This window comes from Frieseomelitta varia, unplaced genomic scaffold (assembly GCF_011392965.1).
Source record: "Frieseomelitta varia isolate USP_RPSP 00005682 unplaced genomic scaffold, Fvar_1.2 scaffold_939, whole genome shotgun sequence".
In the NCBI taxonomy this organism is placed as follows: domain Eukaryota; kingdom Metazoa; phylum Arthropoda; class Insecta; order Hymenoptera; family Apidae; genus Frieseomelitta; species Frieseomelitta varia.
Genome location: NW_025110744.1, coordinates 85,786 through 100,319, shown reverse-complemented (window position 1 = coordinate 100,319; position 14,534 = coordinate 85,786). Strand labels below are relative to the sequence as shown.

Genomic DNA, 14,534 nt, shown 5'->3' with positions numbered 1-14,534 from the left:
AGTAAAAGAGTTATTCGTACTTTACTATTCATTTTTTGCACCTTCTACTTAATTGTACTGATAGCTGCGGGATACCCTGTATATTTGCAAAGATACGCCATCCATATTCGGCTGAATTCCTAGAAAACTTTAATAAAAGATGAAACATCGTATCGGAACTCGCCGCTGCTCGGTATAGAAAATGTTCGTAGGCGTGTGAAGGAATTCGAAAATGTTGATCTCCTGTTACAGGCATACATGATATCCGTATCAGAAAATTGCCTGCTAAATGAAACAGAAATTCAAATGCTAAACTCGACAATTCGTAGCTATTAAAAACGCTGTATTGATCAACCTCTATTACATTGCAAGACTATTTGATTTCCTAATGAAATATTTGTTATTCGCTGAGGTATTCCAGGAATATTGATTGAAAACTTCATTGACTCAATGTCTATTTTTAAAACAACTCGTTATATTTTTAAATTTCACAAGTTGTTCACCTTTTTTCATTGCGTCGCGTGAAAATATTTTTCTCCGTTTATTTAATGACAACAAAATTGAAAAGGTCAACAAAAAAATAGAAACTTTCTCCGCGATTTCTTTCATAGTTTTCAGGTATCTTTGGATATGTGCGTTTACTTCGCTAATGAACAATCGAATTTTGCGACCAGACGATCGGTCTGTTTTTGCAAAATACAGTCATATTTTCTCCCGTTCTTTTAAAATTCAGAAAAACAAATAATAAATTAATTATTATATTAATACATATTATATTATTATATTATATTATATTATATTACATTATATTATATTATACTGTATTATACTATATATATTATATATACTAATATTATATTATATTATACTATATCACATTATATTATATTATACTGTATTATACTATATATATTATATATACTATATTATATTATATTATACTATATTATACTATACTATATTATATTATATTATACTATATTATACTATACTATATTATATTATATTATACTATATTATACTATATTGTACTATATTATATTATATTATACTATATTATACTATATTGTACTATATTATATTAAATTATATTGTATTATTATATTACTTTATTAATATAATAATAAATTAAATAATAAATAAATAATTTGTCGAAGGCAACGAAAAGCTACCCATTGTGACACGCTGTTAGTCACAGCGATGTCAAAGCAACGTGTGAGAACATTTGATGCAGCATCCTAGCACAAAGTGTAAAACAAATAGCATCACGTTATTTCTTGGTACAATACACGTGATTACTTTCGCGTCACATAATATAAAAATTAAGCTTTGTTCAAGAACTGATGTAATATTGAATGACGTATAACTACACTCTGTATAACTACACTCAAAGATCTTAGGGCAGGTATTGTTTTTAATATTTAATATTTACCGTAGATAATAAAATGCCTCAATTTGTATTTGTATGTACTTTTATTTATATTAATTTATTTTTACTATTAATTTTATTTATTATTAAGTTATTGTTTTATTTTATTTATTAATTCATTTTTATTATTAATTTATTGTATTTCTTTTTATTAATATATATTAACACTTTATGAATTCTTTGTTGCATAAGTACTGTTTTATTTTATTATTTTATTATTTTTTGAAATAAATTGTAAACAAAAGTATACGCAGTACAGCTTGACACCTTGATTAAATTGCTATTATTTCAGTTAAAGAGAGAACTATTAACTATTAACTAAATTGAATGGTGTCGAGGGAGCTACATTATGCTAATGTTAGTTTTTTTATGAACACGTAAAAATCATTTTATCCTCTTATTAAAAAAAAAAAGTATCAGCCGTGTCGAGAAACTATTAATTTAGGAGATATCTTAACTTTAATTCTGTAAAATTTATCGTATTCATATTTTCTTTATATTATATATATATATATATAATATTTATATATAACATTATTAATATTTATATATAACATATATAATGTATATAATATAGTGGCCATGATTATTTAAATAATATATACATTATCTTATATGATTCAATACTATTTTGGAATAATCTTGAGTTAATTATTCGAACAATTAAAATTTGTTTTAGAATTATTTTCTTTTTTTGGTTAACAAAACAGAACTTTTTATTTTATTTTCTACTTTGTCTTTTGTTTCTACATTGATACCTTCTCAAATAATTATTGCGTACACTTCCATAATAGGGTGAACTGAATGAAACGAAAATTGATTTGAAAATGATTGATTTCACTCGACAAAGGATAACATTGCTTTTTCTATATGAGTTTTCAAATGAAAATAATAAATTAGCGGCAATGATTCGTTACTTGAAATTGTTATTTTTTATTTTTACTTGATGTGAAATTTGCTCGAGCTATCTGAACATTAGTCAAAGTGTTTCGAAATATTCTTAAATTATGGAATACTTTATTAATTCTATATGGATGCAGCAAATTTTCAAAATCGAAGCAAGCCTTCAATTTTTCATGAGAAAATGTACACGCTATTCCGAATCAAATCCCAATAGTGCAATATTGTGCAAAATTGCGTAAAATAATGTTGCATCAACATCGTTGCAATATGATTGCACTATTCGATGATAACGATTACGTTAGATGATATATGACAGTGATATAAATTGCGTGTCGGAATTAAAAGAGATTATTTTTGAAAGCTTTAACATCGAGTCGACATCGAGTCGTATGATTCATATTTGAGTATTTGATTTTTCTTATCGCATTAATTAAACTATCAATTTTTTTGATAATAATAGATATAACAATAGTGTCATTTATATGAAACTCTAAGAAAATAATATAACTTGTAATTTTTGATTACATTTTTGAGAAATATAAAGAAATATTTGGAATTTTATTTCAAAATGAAAAATTAATTTTTATAAATTAATTTTTTTCTATTTTTATTTTAAAATTGAAAAATTTATACTTATGTACGTGTATGTCCGATTTAATATAAAACTCCGAATAAAATGCCAAATCTTTAAATTTAAAAATAGTTTTAGTAATCAGAAGTTAAAATGTGTAAATAATTATATAACAACGTAATCCACAACTTTTCTTAACATTTTTTTCAGAAATATTTATATTATTTTTATTATTTATTATTTATTATTTATTATTTATATTATTTTATATTTATTTATAAATATTAACATTTAAGTTAAAGAATTACTTATAGTATAGTATAGTATTTTGTTTAAAGAGAATATCATTTCGCCTGTAAATTTATGCCAATACGAATGTTGTAATTTATTGAGTATAAAAGCTATTTAAGTATTCAAAAATCTTAATGAAGCATTCAAAGTATTTAAAATGGTTTGAGACAAAAATTTCAATATTAATAATATGATAATGAATATACAGAATGGAACAATATCTCTGTTGTTTCACGAGATATGAAAAAGTTATTTTGTGCAAAAACAGCCATAATATGGCAGTAATGATTTTTATTTTTCATGATAGGATAAGTGAAGGAGTTTCAGAAATTTCATGCCTCCACATTTTTCGATGGAATGATATATTTTTTGATCCACTAAATAATAAAGCTCGATACTCTTCATAAAAGAAGTATGATCTAAATTTCTAGTTTTTCCTAAGTTTAATGTTTGGATGAAATGTTAGTAAACAGATAGTAAAAATAATATATATGATTTAAACCTGATTTACCTATATTGCATTTGATTCTATCTGATAAATTATCACGGATATAATGAAATATTTAAAACATGTAATATTTTCATGACATGAAAAAAGAAATTTGTTTTCTTTAAAAGAGTTCAAAGACTATATAATTCAACGAAATTTTATATATTATGATAAACTTTGGAATATATTTGTATTAATTAAAGCTATCAATGTTATTAGAATTAAATGAATTAAACTGATAGTTTCAATAAAATGTAAAATTTAGATAAAAAGCTAAATACAATCATTTAGTCATTAACCGTAAGGTAAATTTTGATCTAAAAATTATTCAGCGATTGACGATTAATTTTATCTATAGTGATTAAATCAATAGCCAATTTTTCGACGATTAATTCTATTCATCGTAAACATTAATCAGTCAATTAAATTGATAACTTCAATCAATTAAAAAATGCCCAATCATCCCCTGCCACACAAAGCATAAAGCGTGCGTGGTAAAACATAAAACTCTATTTGTGGAACGAATATTCCGCGGTATGGATAATATATGGCAAAATATATTATTTCGAATTTAGGCTATATAACTGAGTTTTTGTTTCAATGGCAATATAATCGATAGCTGAATAATTGGTATTCTTAATTTCGAATGACGACGATATGATATAAAGTTTAATATAAATTGTTAATATAATGTCTATATTAATGTCGCATGGAGATATTTTATATCTGTCAAATCTAATTGAAGCGATTGATCTATATATCAATATAGATTACTATTTTTGAAGAAGAAGAGAGTGTCTTCACTTTCCCACTCGCCACATGATGTAAAAATGTCTTGGAAAAAAAAAAAAAAATGAATAACGTATTTTGAAAGTAGAGACTTCAATCTTTAAAATAAATCTAGCTTCATTGTCGTACGATTTTTATTTTCAAAATTACACTTGCTTCCCAGTTTAAATATTTATAGTATATGCCTGCATCTAGATTTCACGTTTAATTAAACAACTGAAACAAATTGATAGATATTTCCTGGACAGACCGTGCACGTTCAATATCTTTAAATGTTCCATTAATGCACAAAGATGTTAATGACATTATGATTACGACATAAAGAAAAGAAATATACGAGCAGTGGCTGTTTACGTTCTCATTACACGGAAAGGAAAAGACAGAATGAAAGAAAAAAGCATATGAAACAAGATTAATCGTCTAGTTTCTATTATTTGTTTAATTATAGTGTCACTATCATCTCTGCATTATCACAAGAATGATACAAAGAAGTTGGAATACATGTTTCTTTGAATGGAATAACCCCCAGCATTGCAGATAAAATGGTAAATAGGTCCATACAGTTGATGTTACTCTGATTTATCAGAAGAAACAAGTGAAATGGAACATCGCGATGACACAGATATTATGTAATGCTCATTTTGCTTTTTTTTTTTAATCTCTTTTGGTAATTGTGTATTTGGTCCAAATGGACATTCGGCAGGCTGTTTAGTATAATATAGGTAGCATGTGAGTACCTATTCTATTGAAGTAGCATCTTTTCAGGTACATTTAAAGAATGTAATTAGGCTTAGTATGACAAAATCTTGTGGATATTATTTATTTACATAATTTTATAGAACTTTTATTGCTATTTTTTTTCATATATTGATAAAGTTACTGCCAATTGTAGTACTATTATCTGCTGTATCTATTGTATATAAAGTGTAAAGTACAGAACCAAGTACAATACACTATCTTATGACACTCTAGCATTGATTTTTTTGTATGACTGAATATAAATCCTTCATATCGTTTGAATCATATTTTATTAAGGTAAGATTTTAGTAGGTTCACGTGAAAACTTTTTGTTTAACTATTATTAACATATCTTTGCTTGTTTCTACGATTGAATATGAATCCTTTATATCATTTGAATCATATATTATTAAGATAGGATTTTAGTAGGTTCACGTGAAAACTTTTGTTTAACTATTATTAACAGATCTTCACGCCAAGCCTTTTCTATTCAGAAATAATACTAGTACTTTTTCTTCAATAATATATAATATTTTTTCTATATTCAATTGCAGCGTGCTTTTCTCTAAAATCAAATTGATGATCAAGAATTAACTATTTGTCTGTGATTTTTTTTTTTAACCATATGAGAATTACTCTTTTTAGAAATTCTGATAGCGTTAGTAATAGTGATATCGGTGTATTTGACGGTCGTGGACGTTTTTGCCCGATTTAGGGAACATTATGTTGTATCAGCTTTGACGTACTTGAAAAGTATTGTAATCTAATAATAGCATTGAACATATCAATCATTCGGATTGCTTGGTCGAACAATTCTTTGATAAATTTATCATTATTATTTAGGTCAAGTCCGGGGAATTTTCTTAGGTTTAGAGATAATTTGTTTTATCTTTTCTTTTGAAGTGCTGTGAATTTTAATATTACAATCCATAATCGTGCGGATTATCTATTGATAAAGTTCCATGTTTGATTTGTTACAAATACTCAGAAAAAATTACAGATTGTCGAGATTTTTGTTCACGAATCATCTGATTCTTTGCATTTCAAGTGACGAATTCTATGTTTGTTGCTGATTAAGCCGGCAGTTACTTTAGATCTGTTATTTCATTTCGTAGATGTAAATATATGTAAATATATACGTGAAATATATATGTGAAATATATACGCATGTAAATATATATGTGAGAAGCTTAGCAATGAATTAATTGTAAATGGTTCTGAGTGTTAATTCTTGCAAAGTATCACAAGATTGAATGTAGTTTTTTTCGAAGTTCCTTCTAAATTATGTAGCTTGTCGAGTGACTTCTTTGACAGTTGCAGTAGCATTTCCTATTTTCAAACTTTCTTTGTTGACACTTTGATGTCAAGTAACATCCTCCACATTTACACAAGCAAGCAATCTGTAATTTCTTGTATGACCCTATGTTTGACAATGAAAGCATTGAGATATTCACGTTTTAACCTGAATAGTTCAAACCTTATTATTGTGTTTAGCTTACAGATTTTTTGTTATTGTCTTTAGAGCTGCATGGACAATAAAGGAAGAGGAGGTATCATATTTATATATATGGATTTTGATATTTTTTAATTCATTAGTTATTTTATCAGTATTTGCTTTTGAGCAAGTGTCTCTTAGTACCATTCTGTGGCTTCAATTTGATTAGGCTTTTGATGTGTGGAAATTAACATTTCTATCCCTTAAAAATGCTAATTATTTTGCTATAATTTTCCAGAGATTCAATCTGTATCTTTTAATCGATTTTGCTGTAGGTGTTTAGTCTGTAATTGTCGTTTCTTATTTTTATTTAAAGTAGTTCCAGTGAGGAGGAGCTATAATTGTGCCTGTATGTAACTAGGCGAAACTAACAGTCTAAGTATTATTAACAATATTATTGTAACCATTGTTGAATTTCTTTTTTCTGTTAAGACACTATACATGTTACTTGTTGGTATTTCGTTTAGCTACTTATTTCAACTTTAATCATCTAAAAAGTACCAATTATTAGTTAAAAATCTTTCTTTTTCTCTTGTGCATGATTGGATTATTTTTATTTTTAGTAAATATTTATGTCTACTTCGGTATCGTTAGCTTTAGTCGATTCTCCTTCTCCTCCTCCTGTTTTTAACATTTTTAACAGTTGCTGTTTGCCTTGTTGGATTTCTTCCTTGTAGACAACGCACGGTTCACCACCAGATTTAGGTTAGTGGAACACACTTTAATTGTGCATAGCTTCGTTTTGTATTAATGTACTAAACATATTTGTGTATGTGTATAGCACAAAAGTTTCTATCGTGAACGATACAAACAGAATGTCTTATCGATTCGATTACTGAACTATTGTTAGACTCGAGACAACGTTTACAGTAAATAAATAATTCTGTAACTATTTATCTGTAAAATTATTTGTATAATTCTTCACGGACAGTCGATTAGTTTTGTAAGAAGGATTTTTATAATTTTTGAATGATTTCTAGTTGCTTTTTTGTCTTATATAAGTAAAACAAATGAGAAATAGTAAAAAATGATAGACCATTGTTCACTGATATAAAATACAAATGTTATTACAAGAGAGTAATGATTTTTATATTTGTTTCTGTATTTATAAAAATATAAATTTATATAAAAACTTTGCTTTAGTTTTCAGTAATGGAAATGATTAACTGAACAGCCGATTATACGCATAACAATAACTTATAATCATAAAATTCTTCGATTAAACTTAGTTAGAGTTGTAATTAACGAGGCTGATTGATTATCATTTCATATTTTACGTGATTGGTTAAGTAGTTTTAAATGTCTATTAACTATCTATAAAATACCAAGAAATACAAAAAATGAAAGTATAATTTATTATATAATATTAAAAGTAGAAAGTATATAAATCTCTCGAAAAATTTTTAATTAATTTTCTTTTTCCTGAAATCATTTTCTTCGAAAAATTAAATTGACAAGAAAAATACCAATTATTAAGATCTTTAAGCCTTTACAGTAAAAGTTTGAAAATTTCGAAAAAACATTAATATCATTAATATTGAAATTATATATGGTATTGGTAAATTTATGGATTTATGTTTAAAGAATATCAGAAATATTATATTTGAAGTTTTTTGTTAACATTATTCATGTATCATAACACACAATTTTTAAAATGAAGTTTTAAATGATGTATGTTTATATAATATTTTTTGTTTGATTATGTTTATTGAATATTTAAAATGAAGAATATATTAGATTATTTTACATAATTTAGTTAAAGCTAAAATACTTAGTATATAATTAGTATATTATAATACCAATACTATCGGAAGTATCCAATAAATATTTAAAAAAACATATGGAAAAATAAATATTAAAAATTGTAAAAATAATTATGGGAGATCACTCAGGTTACTGGAACGAAATTACAAACCAGAAATTATGAAAATTTTACAAATCAGAAGTTAATGAAGAATCAATTCCTCGAGGAATATCAAAAGAAAAGGCAACAGTTAAAGGCGTGAGAAATTAATGCAAAGAATTTCTGATGCATTTAATGAAATGAAAGAAAAATTTGGAATGTAGTAAATTTTGTAGAATCAGATCTACATACATATCAGGTCTACATTTATAAGAACAGATGATACTTTTAAATGAAACTGCTGTAGGTAAATGTCAAAAATTGTTATTTCATATTTTTTATATATATTTTTTAACAATGCATTTTTGAGTCTATATTTATACCACATTTTCCTCTTGTTTCTGCTTACTGTTTTGCAGGAAAAGAGACACTATATATTTCTAAATTTGTTCTAAACTTTATTTACTGTTAATAATATAATATTACATTATAATACATTATATAATATTATTATATATTATTATTATATACTATATATTAATTATTATATTATACATTATATAATTATTATTATGTTATTATATAATTAACATTATTTTTACATTTGCATTGAAATAAGAAGAAGCGATTAGGTAATATAGAAAGCAGATCGTTGACGAAATGTTGTTACGTCACGATATCTCTTGACTATCATTTTTGATAATAATCATCGTCTCTGCTTCCAATCAAAAAGGAATGACTTTGTAATTTTTAAGACACGTTATACATCGGTTCCGTGTTACGTCACGGCGTTATGCTCACGGCCACTCATCGACATGAAATATTCTAAACGCTACTCATTGTCAGTTATCATGCATTACGTAGTTTTTAAAGTTTTTCTCTCCTTTCTTTTCATGTAGAACAAAATGAACAACTGCAAATGCCATTTTAGAATTTTTTTATTATTTACACTATCTTCTTATGGTAAACAAAAAATATAGAGAACTTAAGATTTCATGGAAATGTTGCAGTATTATAAAAACTACTAAAACGAGATACATAAAAGTAAAAGTATTATCTAATTGAATTGTGTCACATTATTCTTAGTGAATAGTGAATAAATAAGATCATTTTCTCTTTCTGAAATTGATATTTATGTATAACCATTCTATGTAAAGGAACAAATGTAAATATGACATTTTTAAAAGTAAGCTAAATAAACTTCAAAAATGGACAATTAATCTCGTTTACAATTCTTTAATACAAAAACTAAATACATTCTTTCTACAATCCACCAAAAATTAAACTGTTTGATTATCTTTAGTGCTACGAACTTGAAAAATTGAATTATATTAAAATCTTGAGCAATTATTCTGACTATTATGACATATATTATATATACAGTATAAAGCCTAGAAATGAATTTTAATTATGTAAAATTTATGTGTTTACTAAAATAGTATATTAAATAGTAGACCGAATTATATTTTAAATATATTAGGAGACTGAAGAGAATTTCATCCTAAGATTAAAACGAAGTTATTTAGTGTTACTGAAGAAATCAATAAATCAGTTTATTCAAATAAATTTTTAAACCGGAAAACAACAATGAAAATCATCACTTTACTTCAAGAAATATCTTAGACATATGAATAAGAACTAAATTTTATTTTATTTCTTCAAATTTACATAGGCTAACGTGAATGATGCACTAAATTGACATTGACTCTAACAATATACTCGAGAAATATATATAGTTAAAAATTTTTCGTACATTAACAAGCGAAATCATTGATAAACGCAAAGAATATACGTGTGAGGAGTGATTATTTATACTGTGTGAGGAGTGATTATTTCTTAGTTGGTCAAATTTAACCTATTAAGGTCAAATTCCTGGACAGTTCTCAGCGTTGAAAAAGTTGATTAAACAGCCAGGAAAACAGTCAGTTCACAAAGCACTGTGCAATTGACTACACATGATTTGTTGATAGAAGCAACGAATTAATTTTACGATAAGACTTTGAATGGAAACAAACAAAAATATTATTGAAGAATTTTTCAAGAATACCGATATCATTTGACCCAAAAGAAATCAAATGGCTATATCAGGCTTGCTCATTTCAAAATTGTACATGTATTTTGTTAAAGAATCCAGATTCCCTATGTGATGAATAATCTGTATAATCTTATATTTTTCTAAAGTATAACTTCCTCCATAACAAATAAATCAAGGATCCTATTTAAACAGAAAATCTCTGGCCTACTAGTTAAGTTTCTTAAAAGAAACCAACTTAATGCACGAAATACCATGAGACAAATTGTCAAGTTGTCACTAATAATTGTGCAATTAATGCAACATTTTGGATTTAAAAAAAAAAAGAAAAACATACTCACGTTGGTTTACTACGTGAAAATTTTTAAATGATATATCCATGAAGAACAAAATGTAGCAATATATTTAGAGCATTGTAGACATATTTATTAGACATCATGTACCATACTGTTGCATTGCACGTAATCTTTCAATTGAGGCTATCTTGAAATATGAAATTGTTTTAATCAACACTTTCCACAAAAAAAAAAAAAAAATAATATAATTATTAGAATAAAACTCATACTCACAAAAAATGTGGCTCTCAATCTAAATTTTCGTTTCCTAAAGAAACGTTTTAGGATATTTTAAAATCATAATACTAGTTAATAGGTGGTTCTACATGTAAATGAGAAATGTCAATATCTCGGAAAGGAAAAATGTATTTGACATTTTTCTTTCCTTAGGAAAAGTGGAATACGATAGTTACGTTAATAAACAGAAAACTGCTGTGGTTATAAGACATTTTTTTCTTCCCGTTCTTTAAACAACTGCCACTATTCTGATTCTACATCTTAATTAATATTGTTTTTGCAATTTCTTCATTTCTTGCGTGCTTTCGTAAATTTTATTAAATTTATCTCCAGTTTTTCTCTCAAAATTTCTTTAACCTATTTTTCTACTATTTTCATCATGTTTAATTTATCATTAAATTTCATTTTAAAATAAAAATTAAATTTCTTTGTTTTTTATTTTGTGTTGTTTTTTGATTTTTTATTTTTTATTTTGTGTTTGATTTGTCTTTTATTCCAAATGTAAAATCCTGTTGTATTATAATAAAATATAGTATATTGAATGTAATTATAATGAATGTTGATATTAATGATAATTAATCTTAATGATTGGTTCTCATTCAATTGAAGTGCAGATAAAATATATTTATATTTACCTATAAGTAAGAATTATAGGAGTGAGGGGAATATGCAACATATGAATATTTAGAAAGCTTCCACATTATTAAAAAACAAAAGAAACACTTGAATTTTACTTCAAGATCATAGTGGAGCTAATCATGGAAATAATTTTTTAATATTTTTACACATGTTTTAATTTTTACAATTCTCGAAAAAAAAAATGTCCTCACTTCTCCAATATATGATATAAAATCTTCTTCGAAGAAAACAAACTCACAATTGTGAAAGTAAAAGTTTCACTCTTTAAAATGTGACCAAGTGGATCGTTATATGACCCTCTTTATGAAGTTATATCAGTTTAAATTATCAACAATTTTTCATTGCCATCGATATAGTTGCGCTCTTCACTATATGAACAATGGCTGGTTATGTTCCCATTATGCGAAAAGAAAAAAAAACAAAATGAAAGGAATATATACAACTAAAACAAGATTACTCGTCTAGTTTCTACTATTTATTTATTTATACTGGCGTTATCGTCATTCAATTATCACGAGAATGATACAAAAAAGTCGGAGTGGATGTTTCTTTATATAGAATAACGTTAGAGATAAAATGGTAAATAGGTCCATTCAGTAATAGCGATATCATTCGGTGTCACAACACAGTGAAACATCCCGATGACATTGATATTATGTAACGCTTGTTTCTTCTTTTTCTCTTTTCCTTTTTTTTTATTCTCACCTTTTTTGGTTAATACAATTTGACATTCGACAAGCTGTTGTAATTTAACATGTGAGTGTTACTTCTATTAGAACAGCATCTTTACAGGTGCGTTCAAAGAGCGTAATTGTTTTCGGCTTGTTTGTGAAGATTTCATGGGTTTTTAAATTGTTCTCTTGTATTATTCTTAGAGATTAAAATTAACGTTCTTTTCGTTTTTAAAAAAATTCTGTTCGAATTTATATATTTCATATAAAAAAATATTTGTTTTTGTGAAATTTTTATAGAAAGAAGCGTTACATTTTTAGGAACGCTTTTGAACAGTGTTCTGATGGAATAGATGTTTTAGAATCTGTATAATGAATGTTCCATGGAAATAAGTAATTTTAGAACATTTTTATTCTTATTCTTACAATTAGTAAATATTGATGTCCATTTTGGCATCGTTGGTGTCATATCTATAATATACAGGTATGTATGGATTCTTCAATTAACCTTTGATTTTAAAATTTTTAGTAGTTTATGTAAATTTTCTTGCTAGTGGCAACGCACAACTGCCTTCTAGAATTGATTCGATGATTTAGATCACTGTAAAGCATTTTAATTACGCGCAGCTTTGTATTTTGTATTTGCACTGAATATATTCGTATACAGGGTGTCCCACGTAACACTTTTCACAATTTTTCAAGTACTCGCGATAATCTGACACAAAATGTTTTAAACAAAAGTTGATCAGTTTTCGATTGGCTATACAGTGCAATAAAAAAATTTCAAAAAATTTTTTTTTTTTTCGATAATTGTCAAGGTCACCTTCGTTTTTTAAAACTTTATATTTTTGACTTGACAATTGTAGCTCGTATCTAGACGAATTCAACGACCTAGTATACCTTCGGATGATCTTGAAGGCAAAAAAATGAAAATTTCAACAAAAAATGACAATCAGCATGAATGGGTGACAATAACTTGTGTTTATTGTTAAGACTCGAAATTACATTCATTATATTTCAAGAGAACAGAGCATCTGATATATGATCATATCTGATCATATCTACGGTTTTTTTCTGCAAAATTAGCACCCGATGAACAGAACAAGATGCAAGCAAAAAACCTCGAAGATCAAGATTAATTTTTTGGGAGTTTTTTATAAGAATGTCTACCAAATCAGGTGGGCATCATTTATTACCCTATATTGATTTATTTCAGTTTACCTCTTTCAGATAAACTAAAATAGTATCTTTTATTATATTACGACATTCTTTCTGTCTCCTGCTATTTTATTAAATAACGTAACCTTCACATCATCATGTTATATATCGGTTGCATTAATCAATTTAACTAAATTTTTTTACCTAATTCTTCTTCTTCTTAATTCTTCTCTAATTTTTCATTCTTTTAGGCATTTCTATACACTTCACTACTCACCATAAAACGAAAAAAATTTTCTTTTCATTCCAAGTGTATTCTCCACAGCAATAATTAATGGAGAGCAATTGACAGGGAATAGAACCATAGCGCTTTTGTTTCAGACTACTCTCACTTGTAACGACCTCTACTTCGAGGAATTTGGATCAGCGACATCTATGTTGAATCGTTCCGTCGAGATGTGTATAAACAATAGAATATTTAAAAATTGTTAGTGATTTTATTGTCACCATGGACAATATATTTACAGAAACTTATATATACTGCAATCATCATGTTAATTATTCATTCGTTGTTTAACTTTCATTATTTAATCTTCGTTATTTGATATTTATCATTAGTAATTATATATTTTGTTACATCGATAATATTTTTATATAAACTACTAAAATTAATCACGGAGTTATTATTTATTTGTAGTATTGTGATATTAATTTATTTATCATCATAATTACTACACGCTTATAGTGATTATTTGATAATTTATATTTATATCACAATACTATAAATAAATAATAACTCCGTAATTAATTTTAGTTGTTTATATAAAAATATTATCAATATCACAAAATATACAATTACTAATAATTTAATGAAGATTACATAATGGAAGTTAAATGACGAAATAACGAATGAAGAATTTCTACTATGGCTACA

The 14,534-nt window shown here is 25.9% G+C and overlaps 1 long non-coding RNA gene across 1 annotated transcript; it reads right to left on the bottom strand.

Annotated features, from left to right (window-relative positions):
* Positions 1-6,428: 6,428 nt before the first annotated feature.
* LOC122537926 lies at positions 6,429-7,530 on the bottom strand. The gene is made up of 2 exons (XR_006308737.1): positions 7,266-7,530; positions 6,429-7,175 (listed from the first exon to the last, which is right to left on the bottom strand). It is a non-coding gene; the product is annotated as an uncharacterized LOC122537926 (long non-coding RNA).
* Between the last annotated feature and the right edge of the window lie 7,004 nt (positions 7,531-14,534).